Source organism: Canis lupus, chromosome 33, assembly GCF_048164855.1.
Source record: "Canis lupus baileyi chromosome 33, mCanLup2.hap1, whole genome shotgun sequence".
NCBI lineage: Eukaryota > Metazoa > Chordata > Mammalia > Carnivora > Canidae > Canis > Canis lupus.
Window position 1 is genome coordinate 29046429 of NC_132870.1, and position 24082 is coordinate 29070510.

At 37.4% G+C, this 24082-nt stretch overlaps 1 protein-coding gene and 1 long non-coding RNA gene across 16 annotated transcripts in view; one reads left to right on the top strand and one right to left on the bottom strand.

The window, feature by feature from the left end:
- LOC140623942 (uncharacterized) overlaps window positions 1-24082 on the bottom strand; it is an 82741-nt gene that overhangs the window by 53156 nt on the left and 5503 nt on the right. For 11 of the 15 annotated variants that reach the window (XR_012023481.1, XR_012023480.1, XR_012023483.1 and 8 more), the window contains one exon: window positions 9102-9280. This is a non-coding gene — a long non-coding RNA (uncharacterized lncRNA). Of the gene's footprint in view, window positions 1-9101; window positions 9281-12661; window positions 12753-23080; window positions 23256-23348; window positions 23462-24082 lie in introns of those variants that run through there. The other 4 variants (XR_012023478.1, XR_012023476.1, XR_012023477.1 and 1 more) reach the window with 3 other exon arrangements.
- The window catches only part of RPL34 (ribosomal protein L34), a 50761-nt gene that overhangs the window by 16329 nt on the left and 10350 nt on the right, over window positions 1-24082 (top strand). The window lies entirely within an intron of this gene.

Consider the following 24082-nt stretch of genomic DNA (forward strand, 5'->3'; position numbering starts at 1 on the left):
TCTCTGGAGAACCCTGGCTAACACACTACCGTACTAGACAGTACAGGTCTAACACATTCCCAGCCTACAACAGCTTCTGGTAAATACTAAGTCACCTCTATCCTAGTTCTGCCACCAAGTGATCTTGATCAAATAACTGACCTCTCTGGACTCATCTGCAAGTAAGTGTGGACGTACATGACCTTTGAAACCCCTTCTAACCTGTCATTTTATATTTCTAAATCTTCCCGAACATCCCTTGGATTCATCCAATTTCCAGAAAGGAAAACAGAAGCTCTATTTATTTTAACACTCAGTTCTGTGCTACAATCTTTTATGGAGCATCACCTGGTTTAAAGACCTGAAGACACACAGATAAATATGTTACTGGCTGTGCCCCCTAAACTCACAGTTGAATATCGTTCACTGTAACACATATATGACAAAGCTACATCCAAGCTATGAACAACTATTGTGGTAACACACTGAATAGTGCAATAGTTCTACAGAGTTCACAAAACGATTGTTTTAACTTAGTGAATTCATTGTTAATCAGTTTATCCATGTGTTTGGCATCACCCAAACAAAATAACTTATATATTGTTTTTTTTTCTCTTTTTGAATCTATGCTCTACGTTTCACTTGGGCAGCCTTAATATCTGAAGAGAATACAAATGGGGCTTAGTTCATAGGTCCTTTTCTGAAACCTGCTTTATTTGGTCTCTCAGGTCTAAGAGCCATGCGCTGATCTACTTACCATGGACTGTCCTGAGAACAGCATGTCCCCTTGCCAACATTTGCCAAACAGATATCAGCCTATGAATCGAAAGTCTCCATGAAGCAATTTCCAGCTGAGGCAAAGCATTCAGAGCCCCCACTGTCTTAATCGGCAGTGTCTTTTTCAACCCATCTAAATGCTGCCCATGGTCCACAAAATAATCCATTTCAACATCAGCTGCTGAGACCTATGATTCACCTCATCCACTTCAACTCTTTGCAGGCTGGAGCCCATGCTAGTTCCATTGCCTAATGGTGGCTACGAATGTGTCCCTCCAAATTCCTGCACTGAAGGACAAAGCAGTAGCTATAAATTTCACTAAGACCTGATGTTAAAGCTATTTAGTGTTTCTTAGGACTCTGAAGCATTTATTTCTGCCCCACATAGAAGCTGTTCTCCACAATGAAATGGGAAGACTTCTCAAAAGAAAGCATTTGATGATCTAGCTGGTAGAAACAGAAATGATTAAAACAGAGGCAAAGAATACACATGTTGCTATTACCTTAATGATTAAAACATGTAGCTCATTAATTTAAGCTGACAGTGGGCCCTTTTGTGGGTAGACAATTCATATGTAATGTCTTACTCCAGCTGAAGAGACTTCTCCCGTGCCAAGCCTGGCTCCCCATTTCTTTTATTACTGAGAAGCCATTGGTACAGTCCAAAATGATTAAAGCCATAGAGATTGAATTGCAGACAAAGAACTTCATACTGGATCAGGAATGAGAAAATAAAACTCCAACCAAGTATAGGACTCAAGGGACTTAACGATCAAAATATTCAATTTTCTTTAAGTTGGAAAATTCAACTTTCTAGTTTATAACATGTTAGAAAAAATAACTGACATGGTCTATTAATACATTAATACTTTTTCTGTGTAAGGAGTTCCTCCAGGGTCCCTAAAAGAGAACCCTTAAAATCATGTATGTATTGTGCACAAAATGTCAGAAGTATAAGGAAATTAATGAAACAGATTCCTGGATCCAGTTCTCCTTGTCCATAGCTATCCAAACCTGGAGAAACTTGTAAACTTGATCACTGGGATAATGATCAGCAAAACAGCACCTAAAATATTTAATCATAAAACAGAGCAGCAAAATTAATTTCTCACAAAAATTACAAAAATAAAATTCTCCAAATCATCTCCATATATGTAATCCACAAAAAAGAAAATTTCTTGGGACGCCTGGGTGGCTCAGTGGTTGAGCATCTGCCTTTGGCTCAGGGTGTGATTCCAGGGTCCTGGGATCGAGTCCCACATCAGGCTCCCTGAGGGGAGCCTGCTTTTCCCTCTGCCTGTGTCTCTGCCTCTCTCTCTCTCTGTGTCTCTCATGAATAGATAAATAAAATCTTTTTTAAAAATTTTAAAAAATAAAAATAAAAAAGATTTCTTTTGCACAAAACAAACAAGAATAATTCAAACCTCCACTATCACTCAAAAAGCACAGAAATTATATTCTATTGCTAGTACTCTGCATCGAATTTTTAAAATCCATTTAAACCACTTCTCAATCACCAGACTTGGGTCTTGTTCTTTTTCTTCTTAAGCTGTAACTAATATATTAAAGCAAACTGTACCCTTACATGATGTTAAGATTACCCATAGAGGAAATTCCCACCCCCTCTGTTATACATCTTCTTTCACACTGCATCCATTCCCATAGGACCATCTTTACTGAGTTCATGATACAGATCAACTGAGGGAAGGGCACAATTCTTGGGATACTTTCAAGTGCTTCTTTAAATGCAAATGGCTCCTGTTGAGATAAATCTTATTTTAACCAAATGGTAAATTTCATTCTGATATTCTGCTGTTTGAAGGCCAGCTCTTTCAATGTAAGGACAATCATGACAAATGCCATATGAATCTTCCCCACTTGACTGTGGATGCGTTCTTCTTAAGTCAAAATAAGTTTATCTTGATTAATAAAATACACAAGAACTCTTAAATAGACTATGTCTGATGCAACCCACTCCACCTCTGTGTTGATTTGAGAGCTGTATTGCCTATGAAGACAAAGAGATTAATTATTAGTTCTTATTTGTATAGATGAGACCTATTTCTGGTTGATACTTCCTCTGGCTTGGTAAAGTTGGCAACATGATATTGATGCCTAAGAGTAATGTTCCCAGCAAAATCTTGGTAATTTTATTTTTTTAAAGATTTTATTTATTAGATAGAGAGAAAGAGCATGTGCACAGGCAAGTGGGGGGAGAAGCAGGATTCCCACTGAACAGGGAGCCTGACGTGGGGCTCGATCCCAGGACTCTGGGATCATGACCTGAATAGAAGGCAGAACCTTAACTGACTGAGCCACCCAGACAGCCCAAAATCTTGGTAATTTTAGATGACTTCTTTCATTTAAATTCCTGCTATTTAACAGGTTTCACAATGCATTTGTTATATGATGCCTCAATTTTAGAACTTTTAGTTTAGGACCAGCACAAATAGTTCAGCTAATGAAATAATGATTTTTTCATGCTGTACTACATGGTAATTTAAAGCATTTCTATTAAACAAACTGTCTCATTAGAGCTCCTGATGATGCTTTGATATGGTCAGAAATCCCATGGATGCTACTGGAATGCACTCTAACTATCATATGAACAAGCTAAAGAAGATTACCATAAGCCAAACATTTTAGAGTATTCAAACGACCTACTTTAAACCCTTTGAAGCTATTTGGTGGAGTGGACCCAAGATAAATTACTCTTGTTTAACAAGTACCTTCCAATTTATGTTCCAAAAGGCATCTAAGTTCTACCACTGAGATTTATTTGAAAAATTCTATTTTTTCTCCTATCCTATCTGAAGATTACTTGTATGATCTTATCAATGTTACTTTGTAACATTCTTATTGTCCTATTACTACTTTGTTTCTCACAGGATAGGCTAATAATGAATATTATAATAAAGACTTGACTGTTTCATATCGTATTCCCTTTTTTTCCCAACAGATTCTAGACTCATTTGGGTATTTCTCTAGGAAACTAAAGATTAAGGATACAAGTAAACTAAGTTGGTAAAAGTATCACTGAGATACTCTTTTTAAAAAAAAAAATCTATGCCCAATGTGGGGCTCGAACTCAGGACCCTGAGATCATGTGCTACCAGCTGAGCCAGCCAGGCACCCCTCATTGGGAATATTAAGATAAATGTTGTTACTTTATTTTTTTATTTGAATTCAATTAGCCAACATATAGTACATCATTAGTTTCAAATGTAGTGTTCAATAATTCATCAGTTGCATATGACACCCAGTGATCATCACATCATGTGCCCTCCTTAATGCCCGTCACCCAATTACCCCACTCCCCCATCCTCATCCCCTCTAGCAACTCTCAGTTTGTTTCCTATAGTGAAGAGTCATCAGAGAAGGAGAAAAACTATGAAAATTGTTGTTACTTTAATTTAAATATTCAAATGCCTTCTTATAAATAAGCTGAAGGTTTAAGAAGATAAGAAATTGTTACTTTCATTATGGTTAAAAATAGATGAAAAAATAAATTTTTAATGTTCTTAACATAAGCAAGAAGTGAAATTTGTAAACTTTTTATGTCACCAAAACAACTAGCTTCTTGAATTTAAATACCTGTTGATTTGATTTAAATATCAGATTCATTATTGTAGATGGCAATCTGCCCAAGGAGGTAAAAAATGGTTTTCATGAACACATACCTGTGTTGCCACAAAATCTCTAGAGCCTGGACATCAACTAACCAAAAGTAATATAATCTCACCATTGCTCTTATAACAAGAGAGGTCATCATCTGGTCTTTAAATCGAATACTAAATGTTAAGTCTGTGTAATAATCCCTAAAGCACTATTCTAACTAATAGGTATTAAGAAAATGGTAGTCATCCACATAACATATTTAACCATCTTTGTCTCAGGTGCCTCTTCAAGGCACATGAAATCAGTTTTTCCCATGTAATTCTCTGAATCTCTGAGTTCTGAAAATACTTCTCTTTTCCACTCACCTGGCTGCCCAAAGTGGCAGATACAATAACGTTAACTTCACATTAATCCTGAAAGCTGGAGCACATCAAATTAAACATCACCCAAATATCTTTTTTCCTAGGCAACCCAAATCAGGCTTTTAAAAAAGCACATCTTCCAAACCAATTTAAAGTTCAAGCTATCTATGTGTGTGTGTATGTTTTCTAAGCCATGTATTTTTGAAAGCTGAACACAGACAAAGCCTGAACAGAACATCCAAATAGCCTCTCAACTGATACATCATTCAGTTTAAATTCCTGCCAGGAATCTGATTTTGTGAGTCCTTGTTAATTACCAAGCTTTCCAAACTTTCTGTAATGACCTCTGATGCACAAAGAAATCTACCCATCATATAACCAGTCTCCAAAGCAAAAAGTGAGCAGAAAATTGAGGCAAGCACCCAGGGAATTCAGGCAAAACCTCACAGCTTGTTTTGTATCTCCTTTTAAATATCACAACCCCAGAGTAAGACAGCAAATAATTGATAGGCAATGTAGAAAAGAGTGATGGGATTGAAACCCTGCAGGGACTGACCCAGAAAGACAGATAAAAGGAACTGAGTGGAGACTGGTTGCTCCATCTTAACACAGTCCTGAGAGGTAGCTATTTCTGAGATCTAGCCCTGTCTAATCCCTCCATGACTTCAAACATATTGCTCAATGTTTCTATTTTGGTAATTCTTACTTTTTCAAACGAGGATAATAAGATATAGGTTCAGTTTCATCTCTGAGCTGAGGTGCATTCAAAAGGCATCCTTCTAGCTTGTTTTTTTCTCTAGGAGGCAATCTTCCATGGAAGCCTTCCCAGGGAGATCCCTTTGTGACCAAAAAGGAAGTTACTTAACCTCCTGGCCTCAATTCTCTCTTCTGCAAAATGGGAGTTAAAAATACCTACCCTGTGGATCTGGATGAGGATAAAATAAATGCATAAAGTCACTGGGGTGCCTGAGTGCCTCAGTGGTTGAGTGTCTGCTTTTGGCTCAGGTCATGATCCCAGGGTCCTGGGATCAAGTCCCACACTGGGCTACCTGCAGGGAGTCTGTTTCTCCCTCTTTGTCTCTCTGCATCTCTCTGTGTCTCTCATGAATAAATAAATAAAATCTTTTTAAAAAAATGTATAAAGTCACTTAACAATGGGCCTTACAAATTAAAAAAAAAAACCCTCAGGAAGTGGTAGCTATTATTATTTTAAAAAGAAAGTTCTTACAAAAAAAAAAAAGAAAGTTCTTACAGATTGTCAATGACCTTCCGTGTTATCTAATAATCCTTTAAATTGGTGAATTATTATTGGAAACCTAAAATTAACCATATTTAATTTAATCTAATTCCATTCATCTTAGGCTATAAACTAGAGAATTACACACTACCTTCTGTGATTTTATGTAGTTTCATTATTTAATTTTGAAAATTTATTTAATTTATTTAAAATTTATTTAATTTTGAAAATTCTGAGGATTCAGGAAAGTGGTAATGTTGAAATAGACGGTACCAATTGAAGTCAAGTTTGTCCACATAGAAACTCAGAAGGAATTTATGGTGAAGCAGTTCTTGACTCACTAATAGAGACATAGCAAATGTATGGCTGCCACTAACCTCCAAAATATACATATATATCTGCAAATGAACATCTATATCTACTAACAGATCACTGAACTCTTCCATAAAGTCCAGGTTTTCCCAAAAAAAAGCCCTTTCAAAAATACTTTGAATGGTCTCTGCTGATCTATCAGCCACCACTAATCTATTTCCAGTCATGGATTATCACACAGATTGAAGCATATTTTAAATGGGGAAGAAGACTTGAAGATGGAAAAACCTGATTTTGACTTCCTATTTTGGTTTTCTGTGTCTCAAGAACAAAAAAAAAAAAAAAAAAGCAAAACATGACTAAAGTCAATTCTTAGTCATATGTGATAATGGGGAATATGATGTATTCCCCATTATGATGCATGAACAAATCAAATTAACAATTCTCTAAAGCCTGTATGAGAAATGAGGATTTAAATGTTGTGTAAATATAAAACATCATAGAAACACAGAAACTAAAGTTTTACTTGAAAACAAATAGCAAAAAAATCCATGATAGGCAACCATGGGCAATGCTCCTCTCTTGTCAGAGCTGTTGACAAGTAACTAAGTCTACAGATTTTAATTTCCACCCACTCTGCCCTTCACTGCATATAGACTAGTAAATGGGGTAATGTATCTGAAGAGGGAGAGAGGCAAGAAGGAACAGGGACAATTGAGGTGGAAAACCAGACTTGTTGATCAGTTCTTGAATAATCTGTATCTGTAAAACTATAAAATTTTGGTGATTAACATATACAAACAGCCTCAGTGCTAAGAAGAGTAAAAACGTTAAGTAACAGTATGGGAAACCTATAGGAAAAAGCTAAACATACTTCAAAGGAAAAACCCAACAACAAAAAAATATATCTAAGCAATTTTGTTTAGCTCTTGTGTAAAAGACAAGCTCATCTAAGTTGAGGCTGAGTAAGGATGCTATCTGTTGGGCCACTAACACTGAAAGAAGTAGAACAGAATCACAGTGAACTGACTTTAGAGCCAGACTCTCTGGCTCTCTGGGTCAATCTCAGTTCTGGAATTTTCCAGCCTTGTGACCCTGGACAAGTTGCATAGCTTCTCTGTGCCTCCATTCCCTTCTCTATAAAGTGGGGATGATAACAGAACCCATCTCAAAATGTTGTGAAAAGGTTTAAATGGACCAATAATATATCTAACATCTAGAATGCATAACAGATATTCTTACCATAATAGGTATTATACTCAAGTGTTTGCTATTGCTCTTAATTGCTATAACTAGTTAAAGATCACACCTCAAAGGAAAATTAGGTGCTTTTTAAAAATAATAGGATGTATTATTGAGTTTTTTTTATCATGTGTTTATTTTTAGGTACTTCAGAGAATATATTGATTTCCTATCATTGCCATAATGGATTTCCACAAATTTAGTGGTTTAAACAACACAAATTTATTATCTTACAGTACCAGAGGTTGGAAGTTAGTAATGAATCTCACTGGGCTCAAAATATTGCAGGGAGCTGCCTTTCCAGGGGTCCTACAGGAAAATCTATTTTCTTGTCATTTTAGTTTCTAGAACCTGCCCCCTTTCCTTGGCTGGCAGCCCTCTTCCATTGTCAAAGCCAGCAATGTCCAATCAAGTCTTTCTCATATTATATCGCACTGACACCGACTCTTCTACCACATTTTAAGAACTTTGTGAGTACACCGGACCCATCCTGTTAATCCAGGACAATCTCCCTATTTTAAACTCAGTAGATTAGCATCTTTAATTCCATCTGCAACCCTAATTCTTTCTGCCATGTAACAAAACATATTCATAGGTTCCAAGGTTTAAGGTATAGACATTGGATGGGGGGGTATTGCTCTACCTATCACAGTGAGGAGTAGCAATCTATCTTAAATGCTGAGACAATTTATATACTTTGTGTGGTAAAGTAAGAATGGCTTTGGAGTGAACAGATAAGAGGCCTGAGGTCAAGCCTGTGTTCACTTATTTCTTAGTTTTATGACTACCATTAATTTTAAGCCACTTGAACTCTCTGGGTATATAAAATGAGCTGCACCCCTAACTAGGTATTTGCTTCAAAAATGGTAATTTGGTAACATGGAGCACAGAGCTGAGGAATATGAGATTGTCATCTCCAATGGAAAAACCACTCAAAAATGCTTGAGTGACAGAGGATGGTCATAAACAGTGTCCCTTTTACTTGTGAACAGTGGCACATGTCCATGCTTGGGCTGACCATTAACCTTGAGATAGCCTCTGGTTCCAACTGGGCAGCAAGAAGGATCGCACTGGCTTTCCAGTCTAGTCTGTTTTGAGTTCTTGTATACTTGCACAGATGTTTTTAGCTAGTGATATGTGTTGCCTTGAGAAGTTCATCAATTACAGAATCTTGGAAAGCAGTATGTGTGTTCCCTGCTCCTCTTCCCAGGCAAGAACAGCTGTGTAATAGCAAATCTGTCAGGCATTCAGCTGCTCCTCATCCAAGACCTCCAGGGTTGGCCTATCTTTCCAAGCGAATTTGAAGTTTCTGTCTTCTCTTTGTTTCCTGTGGCTATCTATGACTAGGGGGTGGGTCTCAGAGCTGTGTGGTCCAGTAGGGATATTTTGGGCTAATAATATCCATTGTGCTTGGGAACTTACAGTAAAGTTCCTGGGTCGAATTTGCTGGTCTGTGCTAAAAACATCGCACACCACTGAAAAGGAGCCAAAGCCTTAAACGAAGTGAGAGAGGTTGTGTCTAACAGATGGTGTTGAGCAGGAAGGTAATAAAGACTCTAAAAGAAGTGACTTACCTTTGTTGTTGAAGGCATGACCTTGAAAATATGAAGCCAGAAATTAAGAAATGAATATGACACAGTTGATCTTCATTCTCAAGCAGAATAAATCTTCTCCTCTACATTTTTTGTCACTAAGGCTCACTTAGCGAGAAAATCCTTTCTGCCTCAACTCTTGTGGCTCCTTAACAAAAATTCTGCAGTAAATAAATAAATAAATAAATAAATAAAGCTTTCCCTGTTTGTCATGAGAAATCACTTATTACATAATTTTATTTATTTATTTTTAAGATTTTATTTATTTATTCATGAGACACACACACACACACACAGAGGCAAAGACACAGGCAGAGGGAGAAGCAGGCTCCATGCAGGGACCCTGATGTGGGACTCGATCCCCGGATTCCAGGATCACACCCTGTGAGCCACCCAGGGATCCCCCTATCACATCATTTCAGATGTGATTTCCTAGGGTGGCAATATTTGGCTGCGCTAACGATGCATCAAGCATATACATAGTAGGGTTGAGGGTAGGTCTCTATGTTAAATGATTTCAGTAGAATCGGCTGTTGGCCCCAGGAGCATAAAATCTGTTTCTATTTGTTTGCTTTGTCTACTAATATCCAGCAAAAGTATCCCTTGCATTTGGAAGCACTCTTGGTTGTATTTTATTTGAGAGCTGGGTCTCTTTCAATGTTGTATTTTTATTTAATAATGGAAACAGTTGATTAATGCAAACGCTTGAATACTAGGCTGAATAGCTATTACCATGTTTTGTCACTAAGGCTCACTTAGCAAGAAAATCCTTTCTGCCTCAACTCTTGTTAATAGAACCATTCAAAAATATATTGGTCAATATTGGTCTGTTTTCTTAAATTGAGAAGTATGACACATTCAATGTAATTTTTTGGTGTGTTACTACTATATTAAGGATCTTGTAGGATATGGGTATCAAGATTATGGACATGTTTGGACACTGTACAGCCGTGGATTGAAGACTGAGATGAATGTGTATTAACCTTAGAACATTACTTTTTATTAAATGATTGATACCCCATTCTTTTTCCTGAAAGTCAGTATAGAAGCTAATTCCAGTTAATTTATGGTTCATTTCACTGAGTTTCCCTTAAATGAGATTTTACTGTAAGATGGCTCATTCTATTATGAAATGTGAGATTTCTTTGGGGTGAAGTTAACATTTACAAGCAAGATGAAAACTAATGTCTTTAAAACTTGAAAGATGAGGCTTCTTAGAAGTTATTTTCTACATGCCACACAGGTTGGCCTGTTTCTGGTTGAAATCCAATTCCAAGCACCTCTTTTTACATCTAAGAACTCTGGTTCTGCTTGTGTCTTTTATTTGGTGACATTGTGGTAGCTTCTTTCTGTTGCTCAGAATTTGTCCAAAAAATGTGGAACATCTTGATAACTCTAATCCATCTATAGGTCAAGTGCCCTCTCTGAAGAATTCTTCTGGTCCTTATGCCTGCTGCCCAACCATCAGGGTTGGCTTCAAGGCAGGACTTAATTTACCTTGTTTTAAATCATGCGCTCAATTGCTTTCTTTTTCTCAGGTGGTGAAAAGCCACCTAAGACTAGCTTAATGCTTAAAAGAAAATAAAGTTAGAGAAATTATCCGTTTGCTTGTAAACAATAAGTTCGTGTATATAATGTAGCTTATTCTATACGATATTAGGCACTCCTTCAATAAAAGCAAAAGAAATTAAAAGATCCTAGAATTTCTTTGTTATGCTTAAAAGCCTCCCCTACTCCAATTGCCTAGTTTTATAGGAATATGTGTTCTCTCCCATAATCTGAAAATGCATGTACCTAATTGAAATAAGATGTACCCCTTAAATGATGAAAATAAAAAGTGATCAAAATAGATTTTTGTTATCCGTTGGGCATTGGGAGTTTAAATGCAAACTGCATGGCTTGCAGTGTGGGGAATTAATTATTGGTAATTGAAGTTGTAAGCTTAATTCCCTGCTTGCTTCAATGAAAATGAATCCTTTTATTTAATATTGAAATAAGCACCACTAACCTCATGATCTAGGACAGCACACACATTCAGCTATTGAGCAATAGTGAATGTTAAGAAAGCTTTATCTCTTAACCACTGAGTTGTGATTAAAACAAAACAAAACAAAACAAAAACGTCAGGAGTAGATACATTAGCAAAGAGCATAATAGATGGTATTGGGTACCCTTAATAGATCCTGTTCTTGTTCACCAGTTACAAAACCCATCACATATTCTAATAAATTCTAAACCATAAAAAATATATATATACATAGATACACTTTTTGAAAACTTGGGGCCAGTAAAATGTTTTCATTGAAATACACCATCATATTGAAGCAGGATGACCATTTAGACTGTTAAGCGAGCAAATTTGCTGCCCTGTTCCTGCTGTGAGGAATTCTTTTCTTTCTGAGGGAAGATTACAATCAGGCATGATGTGGATCCTGCTTCCTGCCCAGTCTCTCTGATCTGTCTCTCTGTCTCTGTCTCTGGGCTCCGGCCATTCAAAGATGCCTCTGGGCATTTACATTCCCTGTTACTTAGGTCTGGTAGGCTTTCCCAGGTCCCCTATATTCCCCCTTTGCTTAATCAATATTTTTTACTCCTCTCAGATCTCAGCTCAAACATTATAGCTGAGACTGGGGCAGGTCCTCCTCTTTTATATTCTTAACACAGTAAGTCATGTGCTAACTTGTTTTGTGCTTGCCCCTGCTGCCAAAGACAATTTCGGGAAGGCAGGGAGGTGTCTGCCTTGTTCATAGCTAGAGTGCCAGTCACTAGTTCAGAGCCTTACACATACTGGGAATCAAGAAATATGTTTGAGAGAAGGAAGGAAAAAGAAAATAGGAAGAAAGAAAGGAAAACAGAAGGTTAATTAAGGTCAGTCTAAGAGTCCCTTGGCAAAATTCCCATTTTATAGTCCTGAAGAGCCCATGACAGTTATGATACAATTAATGATTTCTTTTTTCATTTTTTATGGGAAACAAATGGAATTAATACTTTCCAATTTTTTATTTATTGTACTTCATGATAAGTCCTGAATGCACCTTTCCAGAAGACAATTTATCCATATTTCAATAATTAACACACATAATTGTATAATTTGGTAGGGCCACCAAGTGCCCCCTCCCTCAAACAGATTTGAGCAGACCTATATCAGAGAACATCATTGTGAAATTTCAGAACACTGGGGACCACGAGAAAATCCTATGAGCTTCCAGAGAGAAAAACAGTTATATACAAAGGATCAGGAATCAGAATAACTTTAGACTTCTCAATTGCAACCAGACAAGGAAGAAAGACCTTCAAAATTCTCAAGGAAAGTATTTCCACTGCCATTCAAGATTCAGCCAAACTATCAAAGGACATTTTAATAAGGACATTCGTATGAGGGAAGAATACAGACATTTTCAGACATGCAAGTTCTCAAAAAGTTAATTTCCACGTACTCTTTCTCAAGAAGCTAGAGAGGATATGCTCCCACCAAAATGAAAGGAAAAAGTCAAGAAAGGGGAGGACATGGTATGTGGAAGAGTTTGTTTCTGCATCCTAACCTGTGTCATTGGAAGCTGACCTTTGCAGAGTGCATTTCAAACTACATGCCCTATGGTTGTGTTCAGCCACGGAGACTCACCAGCAAGAGATCTGGAAGAAAGGAGAGCAAAGACAGCCCAGAGCTCTGATGGGATTAAGAGACTTAACACAGTAACCACAGCATACATTCTCTCACTCATTTCTCATGGATTTCTATCTTTCATTTTCTTTTCTTCCTTCTTAATCCTCTCCTCTCCTACTTTCTCTTTCTCCCTTTCAATCTTTGAAATCAATCTCTTTCTCCCGTGAACAATCTTTGACAATACCCTATCACTGTGTTTAACTATAAAAAGGGCAATCAAGCCAAAATAGGCAATAGAGCACAACAGATCAAAGAGCATGGATCATGGAGTTAGACATCAGTCCTAGCCCTGCCATTTAATAGAGAGGTGACCCTGGGCAAATTACTCACCTTTACTATAACACAAGAAGAAGAAAGATCACTATATCTATTTCAATATGGGTTGATTAAATGAAATAACAAATGCAAAACCTTTGAACAGTGAGTGGCTGATTAAGCTCTCAATAAATGGTAGCTATAAGGAATATAAAATTAAAAGTGCCATTCCCTTAGGACAGCCAGATTGCTTTCAATTCCCCACTTCACAAACATAGCAAAAATCATTTCTAGGCAGTATCTATAGTAGTCAATAGTATTATCCACCAGATATTTCCAGTCTTATTCCTCAGCACATGATAAGAATGCCCTTCACCTTGAAGACCGAGCCGAGAATCTGCTTTGGCCAAGGAAATGTGAGTTGGATTGACTTAATGTTACTTCTGTGTGAAAGTACAGTTCATTTTAACTATTAAATCATGGAAGACTGTATCATAGTCTTCCATAGTTATATATTATAGGGCACATTTTGGGTACACCTGTCATATCTTAAACATAAACACATCATCAATGTAGCCAGTGTCAGTGGATTGATCCTGGAAGTTTGAGTTATTTTTTTCTATGCAATTGTGTAATATTCTAATGTGTCTATTTGAATATTTTATGCAAACAGTATGAGTTACAGTTATATCTATTTAAGCAATAATTGATTATTAAATTTATCCATTCCATCAATTTCTGTCTTTTAATTAGTACATTTGGACCAACATTTAAAGTAATTATTGATACATCTGGGCTTAAGCCTGCCACTTTATTATTTGTTTACTGTTTGTTTCCACCATTCCCCTTTTCTTGCCTTCCTGTGGATCACTCTAATTCTATTTTTTTAGAATTACATTTTAATTTCTTTATAGTGCTTTTGAATATTTTTTGTATAGTTTTCTTAATGATTGCCATAGCGATTATAATACATATGCATAACTTATCACAGTTTACCAGTGTCAACATTTTGTCACTTTGAGTGATATGGAAACTGACTTCTTTTAAATCTCTTACTCTTTCACTTCTTTTAACTGAAATTTTTTCTAAAGATTTATTTATTTTTAGAGACAGAGAGAGTGCGAGCAGGGGGAGGAGGAGAGGCAGAAAGAAGGAATCCTTAAGCAGACTCTGCCCTGAGCACAGAACCTGATGCAGGGCTCAATCCCAGGACCTTGAGATCATGACCTGAGCCAAAATTAGGAGCCGACTGCTTAACCGACTGAGCCACCCAGGCACCCCTTTTAATTGAAATTTTTATTGAGATAATTGTATATACATATGTAGTTATAAGAAATAAGAAAAATCTCTTGTATACTGATACCAGCTTCTTCTGATGATAACATTTTATAAAACTATCACAACCAGGATAACAAAATTGATATAATCCGTAGATTATATTCAGATTTTCCCACTGGATTCATTTGTATGTGTGTTGCATCTGTGTGTATATCTTGACTTCTATCATCTTTATCATCTGTGCAGGATTATGTATCCATAGTCACAGTCAAGATACTATATAGTTCCAACACTATGCGATCTCCCATTTGTTAACTACATGCACCTTCCTCCTGCCTCTGCCAACCACTTTTTAATATCCTAGACTAAATAAATGGTCAATATTTTAAAATACCCTGCTACCTTCAGGGACACTAAGATTAATACACAAATTAAACCAAATACTTTTCATTCCCTCCATAAAAAAATAATTAAGAAAAATTTAAGTGCTGTAGATATGTATTGACTGAAGTCCCTAGACCACAACCAGGATATTGAAATTGAATCTACTGATCATATTCAGATTTCTTAGTTTTACTGATATTAGTGAATGTTTATGTCCTAAGTTTTATACAATGTTATCACCTGTGTAGGTTCATGTATGCACTACTGCAGTTAAGATATTCAAAAGTTCCAGAATCATGAAGACTGTATATGTTACCCTTTTATAACCTATTCACTTCCCTCTATCTACTCCCTCATCCTTAAGGCCTGGCAACCATTTGCTCTGACAATATGCCCTCCATTCCTACATTCTTTTTATTTTAAAAAATGTTATAGAAATGGAAAAATATAGCACATAACCTGACATTAGTTTTTTTTCTCATTATAATTTATCCCTTCCCACCTTTTAAATGTAATGTCCTAAGTATTTCCTCTCCATACACTGAGCATCACATCTGTTCCTATGTGTTTAATAGTAAAACCCCGGTGTAGGCAGAATAATGTCCCCCAACCCAAAGATGTCCATAACCTAATCCCTGGAACCAGGGAGTACATTAGGTTACATGACAAAGGGAACTGAGGTGGCAAATGAAATTAAGGTTGCTAATTAGTTGATCTTAAAATGAGATTAGACTAGAGAGATTATACTAGATTACCAAGGTAAGGGCACAGTAGTCATCAGATCCTTAAAGGTGGAAGAGAGAGGCAAAAGAGTGAATTGGAGAAATGACAGTGTGACGACTTGGCCAACCAACATTGCTTGAGATGAGGAAGGAAACCAAGATCAAGGAAAGCAGGAAGTTGTTGGAAGCTAGGAAAAGTAAGGAAATGGACTCTCTCCTCTAGAATCTCCAGAAGGAATACAGTGCAGATGACACCTTGATTTAACCCAGTGACACTCGTTTTAAACTTCTGACCTTAAGAGCTGTAAGATAATAATACAATACAATAATACTGTAAGACAGTAATACAATATAGATATTGTTAACAAAGTAAGGGACAATTAATACATAATAGGGGGGCATCTGGCTGGTTTGTTTGGTGGAGTGTACAACTCTTGATCTCAGAGTCATGAGTTCAAGCCCCACATTGGGCACAGAGATTACTTTTATTTTTTAGATTTTATTTATTTATTCATGAGAGACAGAGAGAGAGAGAGGCAGAGACATAGGCAGACGGAGAAGCAGGCTCCATGCAAGGAGCCCGGTGTGGGACTCAGTCCCAGGACTCCAGGATCACACCCTGAGCCTAAGGCAGACACTTAACCGCTGAGCCACCCAAGCATCCTGAGATTACCTTTTTTTAAATTTAATTTAAAGTTTAAAAATACATAAATGGAAGAGGTTAAAGTATCACATTTGATCTGGGGATTGAAAAAAATGGTCAATGAAAATTTTAATTTTAAAATGGAGTGATCTTGGGGGAATACCTTAACCAACTGATTAAACTTAGCATCATGAATAGTGAAACAACAGATGTAACATGACCCTGATATGATGTAATGAGAAGTATACAACATCTCCTAAGAAGTAGGCTTGCTAAAAATATTTAGCATGAATCTAATCAAATCTCTACACCTAACTGTTAGCTTACCAAAGTATAGGAGATAGAGGAACCAGTTAAATGACAACATGAGAAAAATAATCAGACAAACTCAGAATATGAGACATTGCATAAGACAACTGACTGGCAGCTCTTAAAAAGTCAACATCATTATAAAAAGGAGAGTGCACTGTTCTGTATGAAAACCAGTTAAAGAAATCTGACAACCAAATGCAATGAGTGAATGATTTGATTTGATCTTAGTTGAAAAATATTTATGATATTCTTGAAACAAACTGGATGAATTCAACATGAAGTTACTATTAATTTTCCAAGGCATAACAGTAGAATTGTGTTATATAGGAGTATCTCCCTATTCTTAGGGATTGCATGGTAAATGTTTGTCAGGGAAGTGTCACAATGTCAAATTTACTTTGAAAATATAGAGAGCAAATATAGCAAAATGTTAACAATGATTGAATCCCAGCAGAAGATAGGTGAATTTCAATGTGCAATCCTTTTAATTTTGATGTATGTGGAATTTTTTTCATAATAAAACTTATAACTTGATTTTTTTTCTGTAGGTGATATGTTTAAAAATAAGAAAAGAGTAGGCCTTGAGCAAGTGAGAAGGGCAGCAGGTAGAAGGACATCCTAGGCTGATGGAAAACCTTGAGTACAAGGATGAAGGTAAAATGCTTGTGTATTGAGAGACTAGGGAATTGTCCCTGTATGTTGTATAAAATTCATTTCTGCTACACCCTGTGGCTGAGGAACAAACTTCTACTGAGCCCCTGCTATTGTAAATGCCTCTTGTATCACTTAGAGTTCTTTGGCTGTCAGTGATAAAAGTAAGTTGAAGAAAAAGCTGAACATCCAGGACTCAAGAAGAACTGGAACCAATAAAAAGGGGATAATGAAACCCATAAAAAGTCTTCCCAAGGGGAATGGATCTGCTCCAATCCTTTTCCCTCTTTGGATTACTCTATCTATGAGTCACTTCTTAGAAGAGAGGTTAAAATCTAGATGCAAGCAGGTTCTCCCAGCATGGGCACTAAGGAATCAGTTTCTTACTGGGTGGCATTCTTGCTCACCTAAATTCAACTCTACTGAATTCTTTTATTTTCTGAGCGACCTTTGAATCCTTCTCATTTATTTTGCTTGTTGGCAAGAGTTGCCTTCTGTTACTTGCTACTAAAGAACCACAATACAATTTCCTTTGTCTCTTTTTTATTTGTAGTTAGACCCTTGGACATTTTCCTGTCATACATTTCATAACACAATTGCTTGTGGTGGTTTATTTCTGTCTGAATCTTTCTAGTAGATATAAAATTAGGATATTTTAAAAAAATGTTTTCCTTCTGGATTCGGTAGGGTATAAGAGTTAAGGTATAAGAGAAAGTACAGTAGGTAAGGGTATGAAACACACAAGAGAAAAAAATAGAGAAAAGGAGAAGAAAGGGGGGAAATAACTCGAGAACAATTTTGGTACTGGAGTAAGTTTGTTAAATACACTGTGGAGCCTCACCCATAAGGAGCCTAAGACAGGAAGAAGCAATGGTTTGAGAACTAGTACAATGCTGGAAAATCAGTATGGGACAAGTAGAGTGGGAATTGTGGCTGAATGGCCAAGGTTTTAAGGATTTTTAAATCCTGGGAGAGGAGAATGAATATGTACAAGGTCAAGATAGAGCAGGAAGTTCCTCAGGATGCAAGGCAGTCCATACTCTGAGGACCTATAACAGCCACAAGAATTATCAAGAAGAGTTTTGCTTTAAAAAATATAAGTGAATAAATATAGCTTAGATCTAAGGTTATATTTTGGAGTTGGAGTTAGTTAGGAAAGATAAAAGTAGGGGAAGCGGGATGTAAAAGTTTGGTATGTCGGGGCTAGGGGGGATGCTCCTTAGGTGACAAGGACTGGTTTCACTTCTATATTTGCAACCCCTGGCAAAAAGGGAATATTCAAATTGCTTATAAGTAAACAGTTAAGTGGATAAATGAGAGAGTAATGTAGAAAAAGAAATCATAACTTGTGGGTGATTTTAAGGAATTCCAGAGATGCTACAAGTTTGCAAGGATAGGAATGACCATGGAGGGAACCTTCTCACACAGTTCAGTGTAAATAGTTGTTAGATACACATTCTGTGCTCTGCACCTGCACTTGGGAAGGATACAAGATAAAGTACAGTCCCCATCCTTATATAACTTACAAACTTGTGTGTGCAGAGGGAGAAATAAGTACATTAATACCAATAAGACTGGAAATACCACATAGCAAGAAACAAGTAAAACGAAAGTATGGGATAGAATCTGAAGGAGAATTCATGTCTGGTTGAGTGGGAGCTAGAAGACTTAACATGGGAGATGTGGTATTAGAAATGCACTTCAACACACTGCCAAAGTTTCCAAAGATAAAAGCATTCAGAAAGAAGATGTAGCACAAACAAAAGCAGGAGGCCAGGAAATGAAGGCTATATCCCAGAGGACAGGTTGTGATCCTAGTAGGAAAGTCTTGAATGCCAGGTAAAGGAATCTGAATCTACTCGTAGGTACTGGAAATCATTAAAGGGTTCTGAATGAGAGACTCACATGATCAAAGCAGTGTTTTAAAGAACATGAGTGTGTCAGAGTTTTGTAGGACCTTGCTACTCAAAGTCTGGTCTTGGGCCAGCATGCTCTTCACCTGGGAGCCTATTAGAAATGCTGAATCTCAGCTGGCCTCCCAGACCCACTGAATCTAAACCTACAGAGGAGCAAAAGCCCCCAAGTGATCCTTCTGCACATTCAACCTTGAGAAGCACTGCTGTAGATTATAGTGGAGGAGGAAGATTTGGCTTAAGGAGACCAGTCAGAGGACTAGGCCAAAGAGAAACAAACCACGATGGCAGAAGTAGACCTACCAAGGCTAACGAGGTTGGCCAGAAAGGGAGAAGCCATAAATGAGGCAGAACTTTGAGGCTAGATGGTGATGGTGTATTTCTGCCTCACTCATTTTCCTAATAGATTAATCATCTTCCCTTTGTTCATTAAAGTCATTGTTTCAACACATTTTTCTTCTATTTGTTCCTTCTGTTCATTGGCAAGCACTGCTTCTTTCTGATTGTGCTCATTGCTCACAGGCCATAAAACAAAAGAGAGATTTTCTCAAGCCTTGTTTTTAAGGAATGCAGATTGCAACTATTGGTATGCCACATGCTGGAGTAAAGAAATCACATAAAGAGATGAGAAGGAAGTAGAAAAGTGAAAATATCTTCTCTCATATATCAGGGTTCTCTTCCCTTCTGAGTTTAATACGAATCAAACAGGTGTGCGTTCAAAGCATGTGAGTGTGTCCTCATCAGCTTTTAATCATCAGCTTCAAGAAAATTCAGATCTCTCAGAAAGAGGGAAAAATAAACAGCTGAGCAGTGCGACTCATTTACACTTCAAATATACTTTGAATTGGTTATTCCTCAATTAATCAAATAGCTGGTGTATCCCTAAAGTAGTATAAAGTGACACGCTGTGTGAAATCAATTTTTCTTTCCCAAATCATTAAATCCAGTAGCCTGTGACTACATCCCTGCTAATTCTGGTACCAGTCCTTTCATCCTCCATTAACTCTGGCACGCCTAACAGGCTGTCAAGAATAATTTCCCAGGACGTAAATAATTCAGAAATTAAAAATTAATAAATAATAACAGAGAACTACTGGGAAATAGGCTGGGTCAATTAGTGTGTTCTGCATTCTGTTTCTTCGCAGCAGGGGGGGCAGCCACATTCGTTACTTGAATCTTTCCTTCGATTCTGAGGTCTGATTTACAGCTCTTCATTACTGGATCCAGTCAGACACAATTACCTCCATCACTATCTCAGTTCCTAACTTCAAAGAAACGAACGTTTTCTTGTCTGCTTTTTTTCTCCTTGCAGCAGGCTCAGCTTGACATCCCTGGAATTTCTTCCACGCAGACTAATTAATAAGTCTTCGACTTATCATATTCACTTCTCTTCTTTGATGTGCTACCTTAGTCAATCATCCCATTTAATTAGAATTTCAATGATAACTTTACTTATCTTGTGGCTAGATGTAAATTAAAATAACGGGATTTTAATTCTCTTTCGTGTGGGGTTATGACATTTTTGGAAGCAAAAGTTTCAACACAAACATGATATTATGTACTTTCTATGTGAGGGTAGAGGAGCATTCTACTAAATCATTTTCCTCTTGCTACAAAAGAGTACTGCTGTGGAGCAAGCAATAATGGAAATGCGCTGGATTTTTCTGTAGCATCATTTCACCAAGCCCTTCACAGGAAAAAGAGAAATTGTCTTGATTTGCATAAATAATTGGATCAAGACACAGGTTGTGTTGCCAGCCAAGGCAGTGACTCTTTTGAAGGAAAAAAGTATCTCCAGAAAAATCAAGGCTTTGGTGACCCAAGCCTTTAAGATCTTTTGCCCTTTTCTGTCAAGCCATGCTATTCTCCATGTTGGTGAATCCTGCAGTGGCCTCTTTAGACTTCTACAAAATACCACCAGGAAAATTAAAAAACTCCCTCAAGAACACAGCAAACGGGTTGTGGAGCACAAGATGTGATACCAATGTGTGATACACAAAACTGGCTAATAAAGAGGAGCAGAAAGCAATATTTCATTCCTAGGGAACAATAGTAAGGCCACTATTTATTAAGCTTCCACTGTGTGCCAGTCTCAAGCTCAAGTTCTTAGTCACAAACTTTACCTCTGTTAATTCTCCCAGCAAACTCGTTACATAGGCTTATTACCCCCCATGTTATGGATAAAGAGATAGTCTCAGGGAGGTTAACCGGCTTTCCTAAGGTCACAAGGGCAGCGCCTGAGAGGGAAGAAACAGAGAAAGCATAAGAATACAGTTTCAACCCTTGGAGCACAGCCTTTAAAGCCTTCCATGATCTAGCTTTAAACTGTCTGCCAAATTCATGGTCCTTCTACTCAATTACATAAGCTCATCCAAAATGCATCTTCAGGGGTGCCTGGGTGGTGCAGTTGGTTAAGCAACAGACTCTAGATTTCAGTGATCTCAGGGTGGTGAGATCCAGCCTCAAGTCCAGCTCTGTGCTCAGTGGGGAGTCTGGTTAAGACTCTCTCCTTTCTCCCTGTGCCTCTCTACCCACCACCTCCTACAATAAATAAATAAATCTTTTTTTAAAAATGCATCTTCAGCATTAACTCATTGCCAGATTTTAGTATAATATATACCTTATTAATACATTGTTGATGGTTGCCTTAATATTTATAAGTCACTGTAGTTATAAACAGGGATCTCAGTCATCATAAACACATTTTTTAAAAGATTTTATTTATTTATTCATGAGAGACACAGAGAGAGAGGCAGAGACTTAGGTAGAGAGAGAAGCAGGCTCCCTCTGGGGAGCCTGATGCAGTACTTGATCCCAGGACTCAGGGATCACACCCTGGGCTGAAGGTAGACACTCAACCACTGAGCCACCCAGGCGCCCCTAAACACATTATTTTTAAATAGCATCTGCAAACAGAAAATCATATGCCATATACATGACTTTCAGAATAAGAAAACAAGCTTTTCTTACATTTTTCTTATGCTATTTTTTCCCAGGAACAAAATTATTAGCTTTTCTCTATGTCACTTAAAAAAAAAGTTACTAGCAAGAACATCACTGGCAATTTCACACAATTATTCTATCCTTGCTCTCAAGCTTTCCCCTCCTCTACTCTCAGTAACAATGCCCAGCAAGACAACAAACAGAAGTTACAGTGACCAATGGAAACTTACTTCATTAGTAAGACACGAAACCACTGCATTAATGCTATTTTGAAGCTAACCTTTCAGGGATTTAATACAGTTGTTCTTTAACAATAGAACTTGGTTCATTTGCTACTTAAGACATGATTATTTAAATTAAAGTTAATTGGTTTCCTTACTCCCCTTTAGGGCATTAGGCTCAGAACATTTCTATTAGAAAAATCCAATTTGTCTCAAATTCCTATTTCTAAATTTTAGAGTGGTTAAATTACTCTGGTATTTTAACTCTTTGTAGCAAAAATCATCTCTAAATTATAGCTCAAATGGCAAAGCAATTAAAGATGCAGGTGATACAATTAGCACAAAGGCTGCATAGGAGTTCAGAAGACACAAACTCCAATGTCAGGTGAGTTAAAGGTCTCTGGCAGGGCCTTTCAGAGCCAGGAAAGCTTGGACCACTTCTACTTCTCTTGCGGTTCAGGGTACAGAATACCCCCAACTTACAGTGGTTCTACTTGACAATGGTGCAAAAGTGATACGCATTCACTAGAAACCACTGTCGAATTTTGAATTTGGATCTTTTCCCCCGGCTGGCAACATATAGTAGGGCACTCTTTCATGATGCTGGGTGGGAGCAGCAGCTGCAGCTCCCAGTCAGCTGCATGATCACGAGGGTGAACAACTGATACAACCATTCTGTACCCAGGCAACCACTCTGTTTTTCACTTCCAGTAGAGCATTCCATAAATGACATGAGATATTCAACACTCTATGAAAAAAATAGGCTTTGTGGTAGATGGTTTTGCTCAACTGTAGGCTAATGTGAATGCTCTGAGCACATTTAAGGTAGGTTAGGCTAAGCTTTGATGTTCATATATTGTTAGGTATATTAAATGTATTTCTGACTTATACCTTCAGCATACCACAAGTTTATTGGGATGCAACCCAATAAATGTAAGTCAAGGAAGATATGTATAAATTTAAAATGAGGGGTACCTGGGTGGCTCAGCTGGTTAGGTGTTTGACTCTTGACTTTGGTTTAGGTCATGTTCTTAGGATCATGAGATAGAGCCCTGAGTCAGGCTCCATGCTCAGCAAGCAATCTGTTTGAGATTCTCTTCTCTCCCTCTTCCTTTGCCCCTTCTCCTGCTCATGCTCACTCTCTCTCTCTCTAAAATAAAGAAATAAATCTTTTAAAAAAAATTTAAAGTGAAGACACACCAAAGCAAGGTCACCAAAATCATGACATATTTGAAATGCTTACATTGAGGGGCATGTAGGTGGCTCAGTCAGTTAAGTATCTGCCTTCAGCTCTGATCATGATCCCAGGCTCCTGGGATGGAGTCCCACATAGGCTCCTTGCTCAGTGGAGAGTCTGCTTCTCCCTCTGCCTCCACCCCCACTTGTGCTCTCTCTATCAATATCTCAAATAAATAAATAAAATCTTAAAAAAAAGTTTACATTGAACCAGTTAAAGTTTTTAATACACAAAATACAATGTAATATAATCCATTTCTTCACAACTAATCACAGGATTAATAGAATGAATTAATTCATGGAGTTCTACAGTGTGTGACACCCAGTAATGGGTCAAAGTGTACAAGTTCTGCGATGAAAGTCTTTCTATTTCTGTCCTGTATCTCAACAACCAATATAACTTCATCCAGAAATAATGTTGAAATTCTTAAGTTCAAGCTCTACATGAATAGAAAGCTCAAGTCCAAATGCTCCTTCTCACTATTTTTTGATAGTCTCCAATCTCATTCATTCACTTAAAAAAATAGTTTTGAGTGCTTACTATGTTTCAGGTACCACCCTAGGTGTTGAAAGTATATCCATCAAAAAAATTTTTTTAAAGCTCAAAATTTCCCTACTCCAGCAGCCCCGGTGGCGCAGCAGTTTAGCGCCGCCTGCAGCCCAGGGCGTGATCCTGGAGACTCTGGATCAAGTCCCACGTCAGGCTCTGCATGGAGCCTGATTCTCTCTCTGCCTTTCTCT